The sequence below is a fragment of the Loxodonta africana genome, unplaced genomic scaffold, assembly GCF_030014295.1.
Source record: "Loxodonta africana isolate mLoxAfr1 unplaced genomic scaffold, mLoxAfr1.hap2 scaffold_32, whole genome shotgun sequence".
Lineage (NCBI taxonomy): Eukaryota > Metazoa > Chordata > Mammalia > Proboscidea > Elephantidae > Loxodonta > Loxodonta africana.
Window position 1 is genome coordinate 1,542,889 of NW_026975036.1, and position 16,322 is coordinate 1,559,210.

At 38.6% G+C, this 16,322-nt stretch overlaps 1 pseudogene; it reads left to right on the top strand.

Moving 5' to 3' along the window:
* The first annotated feature begins 1,051 nt into the window (after positions 1-1,051).
* On the top strand, positions 1,052-2,012 carry LOC135229501 (olfactory receptor 6F1-like; annotated as a pseudogene).
* Positions 2,013-16,322: the final 14,310 nt, after the last annotated feature.

A 16,322-nucleotide genomic window follows, 5' to 3' on the forward strand; every position in this document is an offset into this window, starting at 1 on the left:
ACATGAAAAATCAAGACCCACAGTAAAATTGTGAAAAGAGGAAAAAAAAATTGAAACCATTTTTTTTTCAAATTCTTATAGTTTATTTCTGAAGACTATTTTAAAAAATATTGTGGTGAAATGTATATAACAAATCATTTATCATTTCAACAATTTGCACATGCAATTCAGTGACATCAATTGTCAGTCATATGGTGAAACTATAAAAACTATTCATTTCCAAATGCATGCAATCTTTAAGAGAAATTCAGTATCCACTAATGCACTTGCCTATTTTAAATATTCCATATAAGTAGGATCATATAATATCTGTCCTTTCGTGTGACTTATTTCACTCACTGTTACATTTTCGAGGTCTATTCGTGTCTTAGCAGGTATCTTAACTTTATTTCTCTTTATGAATGGATAATATCCCATTGTATGTATGTATCACATTTTATTCATCGGTTCATCTGTTAACAGACACTTGGGTACTTTTGAGCACAAAGCCTAGGAATTAGAGGAACAATTGGGAAGCTATTACTGTCAAATATGCATGTGAAAGGAACCTATGTTTGGAAGGCAGATTTTTGAACAAAGACAAAATTATACATTTTTATTCAAGGACCATGCACAAAAAGTCGCCTTAGAAAATACTGAGTCCAAATGAAATGCAGTCAGTCCTTGTGGGTTTAGATTTAATTTACGGCTGAAACAAATGCATGGTGATGCCTAGAACAGGCTGATAGGAGCAGAGAGGCTGGATTTGAATCTTGTATCTTAAATTTACAATCTTTGCAAAAAAGATAAAATTATTTGCAGATTAGTGTCCTAAACTGATACTTGGTTATAGTAACAAATGACTCACTGCTGCATTAAATTAACAGATACTAACCATTCACTCCTCTGGGTACAGAAGAGGCATTCATAAATGTAAGAAAATGTCTGAATATCTACATTCAGTTCACTCTCTTTCATGAATTCATTTATTTTCATTTTTCTAGGAGTGTGTAATTTGTTTCAAAGTCTTTCAGTCTTGAGTCTCTGTTTCCTGCTTTATTTCAGTACCACAATGGGCACAGACAATGGAACTGTCTTCCAGGAATTTCTTCTGTTGGGCTTTCCAGGCTCCCAAGACCCTTCAGCTCTCTCTCTTCATGTTTTTTCTAGTGATGTACATCCTCCCAGTCGGTGGTAATGTTGCTATCTTAACGTCGGTGAGTCCCTCTCACCAGCTCCACAGCCCCATGTACTTCTTTCTGAGTAAACTCTCTTTCCTGGAGATTTGGTATACCACAGCTGCAGTCCCCAAGACCCTGGCCATCCTCCTGGGGAAAAGCCAGACCATATTGTTCACTGGCTGCCTTTTTCAGATGTACCTTGTTTTCTCATTAGGCTGCACAGAATACTTCCTCCTGGCAGCCAGGCTTACCACCGCTCTCTTGCCATCTGCTATCCTCTACACTATGGTGCCATCATGAGCAGCTTGCTTTCAGTGCAGCTGGCCCTAGGTTGCTGGGTCTGTGGATTCCTGGCCATTACAGTGCCCACAGCCCTCATCAGTGACCTCTCTTTCTGTGGCCCACATGCCATCAATCACTTCTTCTGTGACATTGCCCCCTAGATTGCCCTGGCCTGAACCAGCACACAGGTGGTGGAGCTCATGGCCTTTGTGATTGTTTTTGTGGTCATTTTAAGTTCCTGCCTCATCACCCTGGTGTCCTATGTCTTCATCATTAGCACCATCCTCAGGATCCCCTCAGCCAGCGGCTGGAGCAAAGCCTTCTCCACATGCTCCTCTCATCTAACCGTGGTGCTCATGTGGTATGGATCTACCACATTCCTTCATGTCCGAACCTCAATCAAGGACACCTTAGATCTGACCAAGGCCGTCACTGTCCTGAACACTGTGGTGACTCCAGTTCTAAACCCGTTCATCTATATGCTCTGTAACAAGAAAGTAAGAGAAACAGTGCTAAAGAAATGGAAGAGAAAATAAATTGCCTGTAACATAACAAATCTCCTGTAAATTGTGTCCAGATGTATAGAGGTCTCAAGTAAGAACATGAAAAACAAAGTAAACCATCCATGATAGCCAACCCATTGTCATAGAGTTGATTAAGGCTCATGGGGGACCCTATGTACAGGGAAGGGGGAAAAAAAGTGAAAAACAACAAAAAACTGAGTAAATTGGTGCTACTGTTTTTGATGTAAGCAGACTTTGTTTTTTAAGGAGAATTTTGTCCTTGAGTTCCATTTATAAAATTAGGAGCACATGCAGTGAGAAGGATATTTTACGAAACAGATTATACATTCTTGTCCTTTTTAAAGTTTTTCTTTTTATCACAAAAGTGAACAATTTAAGAATAATGATATTTATGAATGATGAGGTGTGAGAAATAGGAAAAGTTTAAACAAAATGATAAATGAAATTGAAACATACAGTTATTTCAGCATAATTTTTTTGGATAAAATATAATAAAATAGATACATATGAAATTAGGAACTGCAAGTATAATGTGCCGCATTTGTTTAACAAGTTTACTAAGCTATCCAAAATGTGGGTGATGAATAGTAAAAAGTAGATAATCAGGATGGGGGAAGGTTTGGCTATGACAGTAGAAGCCCTTTGCATAAAAGTTTTGTCCTTGCTTGTTGTGTGCCATGGAGTCTATTTTTGACTCATAGAGACCAAAAGAGTGATGAGCTTCTGATTGTTAGTCCACGCAAGTCACCAAGGGCATGGCATCCTGTGGCTTCAGAGGAAAAACAATGTACTGCTAATTATAGTAGTTAACTGATTTTTCTCCAAAGGGGATCATCCCTTAGGGAACCAAGGTATGACCCTTTTTAATCATCAACACATGAAGGGTTCGTTTCCCTCCATCTGAACACTTTTCTACGGCTCTGGGTTAGAAGAAGCAGACCAGGGATCTATAGTCTGAACCAGGCTGCAGCTCTATTCTACATGTCCCATTCTTCTTTGGTTTACACCTATGCAATGAGGGTGCTTTCTCGTAGGAGAAAAGCCTTTATGCTGAATAGCAGCTATTCACTTAACCTTGTTTTCATTATTTGAAACTCCTTCCAAGTCCCCAATTAAAAATGGAGTGGAAGAGGGGTTTGAGGGAAATACGAAAAAATATTTCGTTGTATCAGTGATGAATAGTATTATTCAAAAAGCATGTCTATGTTGAAGATCTACCTCTTGTGGTATAAAAATGAATCAAATTATACCTGGTCCGCTTCCCTACTTTATTCACTGTGAGGACAAGGTTCAAATTCATGACTAAATATTCAATATTTCTAAGCTTATTTAATGGGAACTTCTAAATAACTAAAACTACTGGTGTAAACTTGCTCACTTCCCTTGAAGACAAATAGCATTTATATTTCCAAAGGTGAGTCACCGACTCTCAAGACCACAAAAGCAATGTCTAGTATCACTCTCAATAAAAGTTACCTTCAACACATTTTCCCACATCTGCTCTTCATCTCCCTACAGTAAAAACAAGGAGAGAGCAGTTTTAGTTTTAAAGTGGATAAGTCAGTTTGACGTGGAATTGTATCCAAGATTTAATGTTAAGTGAAGAAAATCATTAGGAATATACAGAATAAAATTTACTAAATCAGGTATTTCCTTTCTATGTTAATGAGCTCTACCTAAATGTAATTTTGCAGTACATATATGATATATTGTAAAGTGATATACTTTCGACTTAGATTTTTTTTTTTTTGGCAATTAAAATAATTTTTGTCTTTAAACTGGTTTATTATGAACAATTTACATTAAAGTAAAACACATAAAGTGCTCATTCATAAAAACAAAACAAGTTTTTAGGTTTTATTTGTGTGTGGTTAAAGTGAAAGTTTACAGTTCAAGTTAGCTTCCCATATAAAAATTTATACACACATTGTTATGTGACCCTAGTTGCTCTCCCTATAATGTGACAGCACACTCCTCCTTTCTACCCTGTATTTTCCGTGTCCATTCAACCAACTCTTGTCCCTCTCTGCCTTCTCATCTCACCTGCAGACAAAGATTAGACTGGAAGCACACTCTTCACAAGTATCATTTTGTGACTTATATATAGCCCAGTCTAATCTTCGTCTGAAGAGTTGACTTCAGGGAATGGTTTTAGTTTTGGGCTAACAGACAGTCTGGGGGCCATGTCTTCCGGAGTCCCTCTAGTTGCAGCCAGACCATTAAGTCTACTCTTTTTACTAGAATTTGAGTTCTGCACCCCCTTTTCTGCTGCTCCATCAGGGTCTCTTGGGCTCATATTTTCCTTTTGACTTTGGGGTTCTTCATTCTCCTTTGCTCCAGGTGGGTTGGGATCAATCCATGGATCTTAGATTGCCTCTTGTTGGCTTTTAAGACCCCAGATGCCACTCAGCAAAGTGGGTTGCAGAACATTTTCTTATAAAATTTGTAATGTCAGTTGACCTAGATGTCCCCTGGAACCATGGTCCCCGGGCCCCTGCCCCTGCTACTCTGTCCCTCGAAGTCTTTGGTAGTATTCAGAAAACATCCTAGCTTTTGATTTAGTACAGTTGTGCTGACTTCTCCTGTAATGTCCCCTCACACAGTTGTGGAGGCTGGAAAGTCCCAAGTCTGTGAGCCAGACTGGAAGCCTCTCCTGACTCGCATAGCTGCAGGGGCTCACAAACCCAATATTGGCAGGTAAAATGGCAAGCCACTGGTTTACAGACTGCAGAGGCTGACGTATCCCAAGAAAGGAAGGTAAGCTGCTAGCTCAAGTCCCAAGAACTGGAGGTCAGATGAACAGGCTCCAGGTGCAGGATCCAGAGTGGTCAAAAGCCAGTGGGCCTTGCCAGAATGTCCATCTATATTGGATGCAGGCCACACCCCCAAGGAAACGCCCTTTCAACTACTTGGTTACTCACATTGTAGAGGTGATCACATTATATCAGATCTCATCATGGAGGTGATTACATCATTATTTGAACACCAAACTACATCATTACTGCCAAACCACTGAGAATCATGGCCCAGTCAAGCTGGCACACAACCTTAATGATCACATGTGAAAAAATAATGAATTTGGATCCCTACCTCACAAAATATATGAAAATTAATTCAAAATGGATCAAGTACCTAAATATAAGAGCTAAATCTGTAAAATTTTTAGAAGAAAAATAAAGTTAAATATTCAGTACCTCATACATGGCAATGGATTCTCATATATGACATCAAAAGCCTATGCAATTAAAGTAAATATAGATAAAATGAACATTACCAACAAACAAATATGAAGCTATTTGTACATCAAAGGACACTATCAAGAAAGTTAAAATAACCTATGTAATAGAACAAAGTAGTTGGAAATTACATATCCAATAAGAGTTTGATATTTAGGGGAAGTCAGAACAGGTGGACTAATCTAAAAGCTAAGAAGTTTCCTAAAAGCAACCAAATACTTTGAGAGACAGGGTAGCGGGGGGGGGGGGGAGTCTGGGGACCATGATTTCAGGGGACATCCAGATCAACTGGCATAACGAAGTGTATTAAGAAAACGTTCTGTATCCCATTTTGGTGAGTGGCATCTGGGATTGTAAAAGCAAGTGGCCATTTAAGATGCATCGATTGGTCTCAATGCACCTGGAGCAAAGGAGAATGACAAACACCAAAGACACAAGGAAAATATGAGAGAGAAATGTGAGCACAAGAGAAAGAAAGGGCCACATAAACCAGAGACTCCATCAGCCTGAGACCAGAAGAGCTGGATAGTGCCTGGCTACAATCAATGACTGGCCTGACAGGAAACACAGCAGATAATCCCTGATGGAGCAGGAGAAAAGTGGGATGCAGACTTCACATTCTACCAGAAGACCAGACTTAATGGTCTGACTGAGACAAGAGGGACCGCAGAGGTCATGGTCCCTGGACTCTCTGTTAGCCTAAAACTAAAAGCATTTCCAAAGCCAACTCTTCAGACAAAGATTAAAATATTAGACTGGACTTTAAGACATAAAATGATTCTAGTGAGGAGTGTGCTTCTTAGCTCAAGTAGACACATGAAACTATGTGGGCAGCTCCTGTCTGGAGGCGAGATGAAAAGGCAGAGGGAGACAGGAGCTGGTTGAATAGGCACGGAAATACAGGGTGGAGAGAAGGAGTGTGCTTTCGCATTGTGGTGAGAGTAACTAGGGTCACATAACAATGTGTGTGTAAGTTTTTTGTATGAGAAACTGACTTGAATTGCAAACTTTCACTTAAAGCACATTAAAAAAAAGAGTTTGATATTCATAATATATAAAGAACTCTGACAACAACAAAAATATAAATAACCCAATAAAAAAATGGACAATGGATATAGACATTTTTCCAAAGAAGACTACAAATGGCCGTCATGCACATGAAAAGATGCTCAGCATCATTATTCTTTAGGCAAATGCACATTAAAACCACAATGAGATAACAGTCTGTACCCAACAATATGGCTATTATAAAGAGAGAGAGAGGAAAAAATCAATTGCTAATGATGATGTGAAGAAACTGGAAATTTTGGACATTTCTGGTGGGAATGTAAAATGGTACAGCCACTGTGGAGAACAGTTTGGTGATTCCTCAAAAAGTTAAACAAAAAATTACATTTGACCCAGCAACTCCTCTCATGGGTATATACCCAAAATCACTGAAAGCATGGATTCAAACAGATATTTGTACACTAATGTTCACTGCAGAACTATTCACAGTAGCCAACTGGTGGGTGGATAAACAAAATGTTGTACTTATGTAGAATGAAACATTATTCAACCATAAAGATAAATGAAGTTCTGATACATCTACGTCATGGATGAACCTTACAAACATTAGGCTCACTGAAAGAAGTCAGGCAAGAAAGGACACATTTTCAATGCTCTAGAATAGGCGATCGCATAGAGACTAAAGTAGATTAGTGGTTATCAGAGGTAGAGAGGAAAGGAAAGTGGGGAGTTATCGCTCAATGGATGCTGCGTTTCTTTTGGAGTGATGAAAAAGTTTTGGAAATAAATGTTGATAATGGTTGCCCAACATTATGAATGTAATTAATGTCACTGACTTGTACATGTAAAAATGGTTAAAATGGCAAATTTTATGTTATACTTATTTTTACCAGAATAAAATTAAAAATATAAAAATCAGAGATAGGAGGAAGCTCCAGGAAAGAAAGCTGAGAGTGAAGAGTAAATTAGAAGAAGAACCAAAACAGCCTTTTGCCCTATGATACAAGGAAAAAAAAAAAGTTTTTCAATAGAGAAAACTTCAACAAAAGAAAAAAGGTCACTGAATGAAAGCTTAAGAAGTTGATTAAATGGTCTAATATCCACCTATTTGCCTTTTCTCTAAGATAAGCAGAGGAAAGAAGTCCGTATGGTAAACATTAAAATGCAGGTTTGGGTTATCACGGATATTTTAAACTATAATACTATTTAGCAAGAGGACCAGAGTCAATGTTCTTTGATTGTGAGTCTATCACACCGATTAATTGCATTTGTGTATGGTCATTCTCAGTTCCTTGGTGGTGTAGTGGTTAAGAGCTACAGCTGCTATGCAATAGCTCAGCAGTTTGAATCCACCATGCCTCCTTTGATTATCCTATGGGGAGGTTCTACCCTGTCCTATAGGGTCGCTATGAGTCGGAATCGACCCAATGCCAATGGTCTTTTTTTCTTTTTGTATATACTTAGTTCTAGAATGATGAATGAAATCAATTTTCAAATGATTCTATTCAATTTCGAAAGAAATTTAGCTGAAAAGTTAATTTTGTCATATTCAATAACTGGAAACTATGTATCATACCATACTGTATTTGTAGCTGCCCCCACCCTCTGCCCCAGGCTAGAGAACTAAATGAACGTGTTTCACCTTTGCTGTAATCCTAGTGTTTGAATTCATTTCCTACCATCCTTTCCACTGTTTAGAAACCGTGGTGGCATAGTGGTTAAGAAATACGGCTGCTAACCCAAAGGTCAGCAGTTCAAATTCACCAGGTGTTCCTTGCAAACTCTATGGGGGAGCTTTACTCTGCCCTATTCGGAAACCCTAGTGGCACACTGGCTAAGAGCTACAGCTGTTAACCAGAAGGTCAGCAGTTCGAACCCACCAGGTGCTCCTTGGAAACCCCATGCAGGCAGTTCTACTCTGTCCTTTAGGGTCACTATGGTAGGAACTGACTGGAAGGCGACAGGCTTGGCTTTTTTTTTTATAGGGTCACTATGAGTCGGAATGGACTCAATGGCAATGGGTTCAGTTTTTTTTTTTTTTGGTTTTCCACTGTTTCCATTGGAGTAGAGGGTGTCTCCCAAGCAGTTGTAATTGTTATTTATAAAAATGTTCATCCATTCTTTGAATTCCCTCCAGGATTCCCAGTGTCTCTCATTAATCATATCCTACCCCACTCTTACACCCCACAGAGGTATTATCATGGGATGGCTTCTGGCCTTCATAAATAAATGATGATGCTCAAAGTCAGTCCACATCATTCTTTAGCAGTTAGTGTAGGGTGGTTTTAATTGTTCCTCTGAGGTCCATTTTAACTTAGGTGTCGGAAACTCAGTCCAAGATACTGTTCCCTGGTGTCCTTTATACTTGAGTCAGGAAACATGTTTTTGACTGATCTTAAATATGAAGAAACCAGCACTTTAAACAAGCGTGAAACGGGCCTGTTGACAACAATCCAAAAGGAGCTATCATCTTGATTTTAAGTTTTTGTTAGTGATTTAACTCTTACTACCATTTGAGCATGATGATACAGGGAACTAAAGTGAGTATTTGTGGACACAGTGTCTAATTTTCATGGTTGCCCTGAAATCATGACCTCAGCCAAGATATATAGGAATGAAGTAACCTTTTTATTTCTGTTTTTAGGAACATGACAAGAGAAATTACATCAGATGATTTTAATTCAATCCAAAACAGATTAACCATTATAATAGTTTTTCCTTTTCTATTTTAAAAATGTGTATGGGATAAAAGGTGATTCCTGAGAGGTGGGGCCAAGATGGCTGACTAGGTTGAAGCTACCTCAGATCTCTCTTGCAACAAAGACTCGGAAAAACAAGTGAATCAATCACATACATGACAATCTACGAACTCTGACCATCAAACACAGATCTAAAGAGTTGACCTGAGTGAAAGAGACTGAGAACGAAGAACCACGGGGAAGCAGTGACTGTTTTCGGAGCCTGGAGCCAGCATCCCAGTCAGGAAACCTTGGCGCCAGGCTTTGGACTGGGCACAGGAGAGCTGAGCACGGCATCCTGAGAGGGCAGAAACACAGGACGCAGCCCTAGCCCTCAGAAGTGACCTCGGGGAAAGCCCAGTCAGGGCACGCAGGCAGAGCAGCAACGCGGCTGACAGGAGGAGAAGTAACTGGGAGGCAGAGACTGGTTTTTGAGCCAGGAGTGTGGTGTCCCAGCCGGGGAACCTTGGCGCTGGGCTTTGGACTGGGAGTGGAGGAACTGACCACGACTTATGAGACAGCACAAGCACAGGACGCAGGCCTGACCCTTGGGGGCAATCTCTACCCAGCCAGCACACACAGTCAACACGCCCCTCAGGAATCTCAGATAAAACAGTCATCCCAAGCAAGATAAGTAACTTTGTCTATATTCCGGGGTGCTACTCTCTTCTATTTTTCTGAATCTTCCCCTCCCCTTCCCAGGCTTCATTAACATTGGAATTTCCTGAGCCAGAGAGGGAAGTGCACTGTGGTTTTTCTTTCTTTCTTTCTTTTTTTTTTTGTCTTTTCCTAACCCATTCTCCTGGCCTGAGAGAAGCAGCTACAAAAAACTCAGGGACCAAAAATCCTTCCCTAATTGCACTAAAAACACAGAACCAGCTCCAGCCAAATATATGTGATCCACAGTCAGGCTTTCATCCCTACAGGGAATGAGCTGGCTATTATAATGCAAAGGCAATTCTGATAGGAATCTGACTGTAAATGTTTTAGCAGATTACTGGAAAGACAAGTTTCCCAGGTATGATATCTCTCCTATTAAACAGAGCCCTTGCTGACCCACAATGGGGAACTGAGGGCTGAAGCTCCCCCCTAGACCACCTAGCCTCCAGCCTTAGGGGTCTAAGGAGGGTGAAACCTACCAATCTGTAGAGGTACTTGCATTGGGGGCCTAAGGTACAGCTGCAGAGCCCACCCACCAAAGTGCTTTAGGAATAGAGACACACCTACCTCACTGGCACTTGGGGGAAGCCTGTCAGCATCCTGCCCCCCCCCGGAGTGTGAACTCCTGCTGCTACTAGAATCTGGTGCACACAGCTATCACCACTACTGCTCTAGGTGGATAGGTGACAGTCTGCACCACGCACTTGATGATCCAAAATCAGATTCTACTCAAGAATAGTGAATGGACTCTTAGGCTTATATATCTGGTAACAGCCCAAACCAGCTGGTAATAGGACACAAGTGATTCAAGGGCTACAACAATCAAGACAGCACAATCTAGTAGCCCATCTACATAAATTGAGAGAAAACAAAACAAGATAAGACTCAGTAAGCAAATATAGAATAAATCACTACAATATCTTAGAGGTGGCTCGGAGACAGCAGTCGATATCAAACCACATAAAGAAGCAGGCCATGATTGCTTCTACAACTCCCCAAACTAAAGAATGAAAATCTTTCCCAAAAGAAGGTACGTTCCTGGAATTGTCAGATGCAGTATATAAAAAACTAATTTACAGAATGCTTCAAGACATCCGGGATGACCTCAGAAATGAAATAAGGTAACTTACAGAAAAAACCAAGGAACACACAATAAAGCAGTTCAAGAAATAAAAAAGATTATTCAAGAACATAGCAGAAAAATTAATAAGCTGCAAGAATCCGTAGAGAGACAGCATTCAGAAATCCAAAAGAATAACAGTAAAATTACAGAATTAGACAATTCAATAGGAAGTCAGACGAGCAGACTACAGCAATTGGAATGCAGGGTTGGGGATCAGGAGGACCAGGGAATTGACACCAATATACCTGGAAAAAAAATAAGATAAAAGAATTAAAAAAAATAAACCCTAAGAATCATGTGGGACTCTATCAAGAAGGATAACTTGTGTGTGATTGGAGTCCCAGAACAGGGAGGGATAACAGAAAACACAGAGAGAATAGTTGAAGGTCTGTTGGCAGAAAACTTCCCTGACATCATGAAAAACTAAAGGATATCTATCCAAGATTCTCATTGAACCCCATTTAAGACTGATCCAAAAAGAAAATCACCAAGACATATTATCATCAAACTTGCCAAAACCAAAAATAAAGAGAAAATTTTAAAAGCAACCAGGGATAAAAGAAAGGTCTCCTACAAAGGAGAATCAATAAGAATAAGTTCAGACCACTCAGCAGAAACTATGCAGTCAAGAAGGCAATGGGATGACATATAGAGAGCACTGAAGGAGAAAAACTGCTAGCCAAGGGTCATATATCCAGCAAAACTCTCTCTAAAATATGAAGGAGAAATTAAAACATTTAGAGATAAACATAAGCTTAGAGAAATTGCAAAAACCAATCCAAAGCTACAAGAAATACTAAAGGAAACTGTTTGGTCAGAAAACCAATAATATCAGATACCAGCACCACACAAGGTCACAGAACAGAGCATCCTGATACCAACCCAAATCACAAAAACAAATTAAGATTAATTTTAAAAAGAAAAAAATGCTCAAAACAGGGAATCATTGAAGTCAATATGTAAAAGATCACAATAATCAAAAAGAGGGACTAAATACAGGTGGCATAGAACGACATACGGACAAGGAAACAAGGCTATATAGAACAATACAAGTTAGGTTTTTACTTAGAAAAATAGGGGTAAATATTAAGGTAACCACAAAGAGGTATAACAACTCCATAACTCAAAATAAAAACCAAGAAGAACATAATGACTCAGAAAACATAAAGTCAAATACTATGAAAATGAGGAATACACAATTTACAAAGAAAAAAGTCTCAGCACAAAAAAGTAAGTGGAAAAATGAAATGGTCAACAACACACATAAAAAGGCATCAAAATGAGAGCATTAAACACATAAAAAAAATACTTATCTATAATTACGCTGAATGTAAATGGACTAAATGCACCAAAAAAGAGACAGACAATCTCAGACTGGATAAGGAAACACGATCGGTCTATATGCTGCCTACAAGAGACACACCTTAGACTTAGAGACACAAACTAAAACTCAAAGGATGGAAAAAAATGTACCAAGCAAACAACAAGCAAAAAAAAGCAGGAGTAGAAATATTAATTTCTGAAAAATAGACTTTAAAGTTAAATCCACCACAAAGGGTAAAGAAGGACACTATGTAATGATTAAAGGGACAATTGACCAGGAAGACATAAATATTTATGCACCCAATGTCAGGATTGCAAGATATATAAAACAAACTTTAACAGAACTGAAAACTGAGATAGACATCTCCACAATTATAGTAGGAGACTTCAACACACCACTTTCATGGAAGGACAGGACCTCCAGTAAGAAGCTCAATAGAGACAGGGAAGACCTCATTGCTACAATCAACAAACTTGACCTCATAGACTAATACAGAACACTACACCCAACTGCTGCAAAGTATACCTTTTTTTCTAGCGCACATGGAACATTCTCTAGAATAGACCACATATTAGGTCATAAAACAAACCTTTGCAGAATCCAAAACATCGAAATATTACAAACCATCTTCTCAGACCACAAGGCCATAAAAGTGGAAATCTATAACAGAAAAATTAGGGAAAAGAAATGAAATACTTGGAAAATGAACAATACCCTGCTCAAAAAACACTGGGTTGTGGAAGACATTAAGGAGGGAATAAAGAAATTCATAGAATGCAACGAGAATGAAAACACTTCCTATCAAAACCTCTGGGACACAGCAAAAGCAGTGCTCAGAGGTCAATTTGTATCGATAAATGCACACGTACAAAAAGAAGAAAGAGCCAAAATCAGAGAACTGTCCCTACAACTTGAACAAATAGAAAGTGAGCAACAAAAGAATCCATCAGGCACCAGAAGAAAACAAATAATAAAAATTAGAGCTGAACTAAACCTCTGGGACACAGCAAAAGCAGTGCTCAGAGGTCAATTTATATCGATAAATGCACACGTACAAAAAGAAGAAAGAGCCAAAATCAGAGAACTGTCCCTACAACTTGAACAAATAGAAAGTGAGCAACAAAAGAATCCATCAGGCACCAGAAGAAAACAAATAATAAAAATTAGAGCTGAACTAAAAAAGAGAACAGAAAAACAATCGAAAGAATTAACAAAGCCAAAAGCTGGTTCTTTGAAAAAATTAACAAAATTGATAAACCATTGGCTAGACTGACTAAAGAAATACAGGAAAGGAAACAACCTGAATAAGAAACGAGATGGGCCACATCACAACAGACCCAATTGAAATTGAAAGAATCATATCAGATTATTACGAAAAATTGCACACCTAGAAGAAATGGATGAATTCCTAGAAAAACACGACCTACCTAAACTAACACAATCAGAAGTAGAACAACTAAATAGACCCATAACAAAAAAAAAGAGATTGAAACGGTAATCAAAAAACTCCCAACAAAAAAAAAAGCTCTGGCCCGGTTGGCTTTACTGCAGAGTTCTACCAAACATTCAGAGAAGAGTTAACACCACTACTACTAAAGGTATTTCAAAGCATAGAAAATGACGGAATACTACCTAACTCATTCTATGAAGCCACCATATCCCTGATACCAAAACCAGGTAAAGACATCACAAAAAAAGAAAATTACAGACCTATATCCCTCATGAACATAGATGCAAAAATCCTCAACAAAATTCTAGCCAATAGAATTCAACAACCTATCAATAAAATAATCCACCACGACCATGTGGGATTTATACCAGCCATGCAAAAAAAAAAAAAAAATATTTATGCAAGGCTGGTTTAATATTAGAAAAACCATTAAGGTAATCCACCAGATAAATAAAACAAAAGACAAAAACCCCATGATCTTATCAATTGATGCAGAAAAGGCATTTGACAAAGTCCAACACCCATTTATGATAAAAACTCTCACCAAAATAGGAATTGAAGGAAAATTCCTCAACATAATAAAGTTTTTTTTTTTTTTTTTTATACAAAGCCAACAGCCAACATCATTCTAAATGGAGAGAGACTGAAAGCATTTCCCTTGAGAACAGGAACCAGACAAGGATGCCCTTTATCACCGCTCTTATTCAATATTTTGCTAGAGGTCCTAGCCAGAGCAATTAGGGTAGACAAAGAAATAAAGGGCATCTGGATTGGCAAGGAGGAAGTAAAATTATCTCTGTTTGCAGATGACATGATCTTATACACAGAAAACCCTAAGGAATCCTCCAGAAAACTATTGAAACTAATGGAAGAGTTTGGCAGAGTCTCAGGTTATAAGATAAACATACAAAAATCACTTGGATTCCTCTACACCAGCAAAAAGAACATCGGAGAGGAAATCACCAAATCAATACCATTCACAGTAGCCCCCAAGAAGATAAAAAACTTAGGAATAAATCTTACCAAAGATCTAAAAGACCTATACAAAGAAAACTACAAAGTATTACTGCAAGAAACTAAAAAGGACCTACATAAGTGGAAAAACATACCTTGCTCATTGATAGGAAGACTTAACATAGTAAAAATGCCTATTCTACCAAAAGCCATCTATACATACAATGCACTTCCGATCCAAATTCCAACGACATTTTTTAATGTGATGGAGAAACAAATCACCAACTTCATATGGAAGGGAAAGGAGCCCCAGATAAGTAAAGCATTCCTGAAAAAGAGGAAGAAAGTGGGAGGCCTCACTCTACCTGATTTTAGAACCTATTATACGTAGTCAAAACAGTCTGGTACTGCTACAACAACAGGCACATAGACCAATGGAACAGAATTGAGAACCCAGATATAAATCCATCCATGTATGAAAAAAATCCATCCATATATGAGCAGCCGATATTTGACAAAGGACCAGTGTCAGTTAATTGGGGAAAAGATAGTCTTTTTAACAAATGGTGCTGGCATAACTGGATATCCATTTGCAAAAGAATGAAACAGGACCCATACCTCACACCATGCACAAAAACTAACTCCAAGTGGATCAAAGACCTAAACATAAAGACAAAAATGATAAAGATCATGGAAGAAAAAATAGGGACAACCTTAGGAGCTCTAATACAAGGCATAAACAGAATACAAAACATTACCAAAAATGACGAAGAGAAACCAGATAACTGGGAGCTCCTAAAAATCAAACACCTATGCTCATCTAAAGATTTCACCAAAAGAGTAAAAAGACCACCTACAGATTGGGAAAGAATTTTCAGCTATGACACCTCCGACCAGCGCCTGATCTCTAAAATCTATATGATTCTGTTAAAACTCAACCACGAAAAGACAAACAACCCAATCAAGAAGTGGGCAAAGGATATGAACATGCAGTTCACTAAAGAAGATATTCAGGCAGCTAACAGATACATGAGAAAATGCTCTCGATCATTAGCTATTAGAGAAACGCAAATTAAAACTACGATGAGATTCCATCTCACTCCAACAAGGCTGGCATTAATCCAAAAAACACAAAATTATAAATGTTGGAAAGGCTGCGGAGAGACTGGAACTCTTATACACTGCTGGTGGGAATGTAAAATGGTACAACCACTTTGGAAAACTATCTGGTGTTTTCTTGAAAAGTTAGAAGTAGAACTACCATAAAACAATCCAGAAATCCCACTCCTCGAAATATACCCTAGAGAAATAAGAGCCTTTACATGAACAGATATATGCACACCCATGTTTATTGCAGCTCTGTTTACAATAGCAAAAAGCTGGAAGCAACCAAGGCGTCCATCAACAGATGAGTGGTTAAATAAATTATGCTATATTCACACAATGGAATACTACACATCAATAAGGAACATTGAGGAATCTGTGAAACATCTCATAACATGGTGGAACTTGGAAGGCATTATACTTAGTGAAATTAGAGGCAAAAGGACAAATATTGTATAAGACCACTATTATAAGATCTTGAGAAATAGTATAAACTGAGAAGACCACATACTTTTTTGGTTACGAGGGGTGGAGGGAGGGAGGGTGGGAGAGGGGTATTTACTGATTAGTTAGTAGATAAGAACTACTTTAGGTGAAGGGAAGGACAATACTCAATACATGGAAGGTCAGCTCGACTGGACTGGACCAAAAGCAAAGAAGTTTCCGGGATAAAATGAATGCTTCAAAGGTCAGCGGAGCAGGGGCTGGGGTCTGGGGAACATGGTTTAAGGGAACTTCTAAGTCAATTGGCAAAATAAT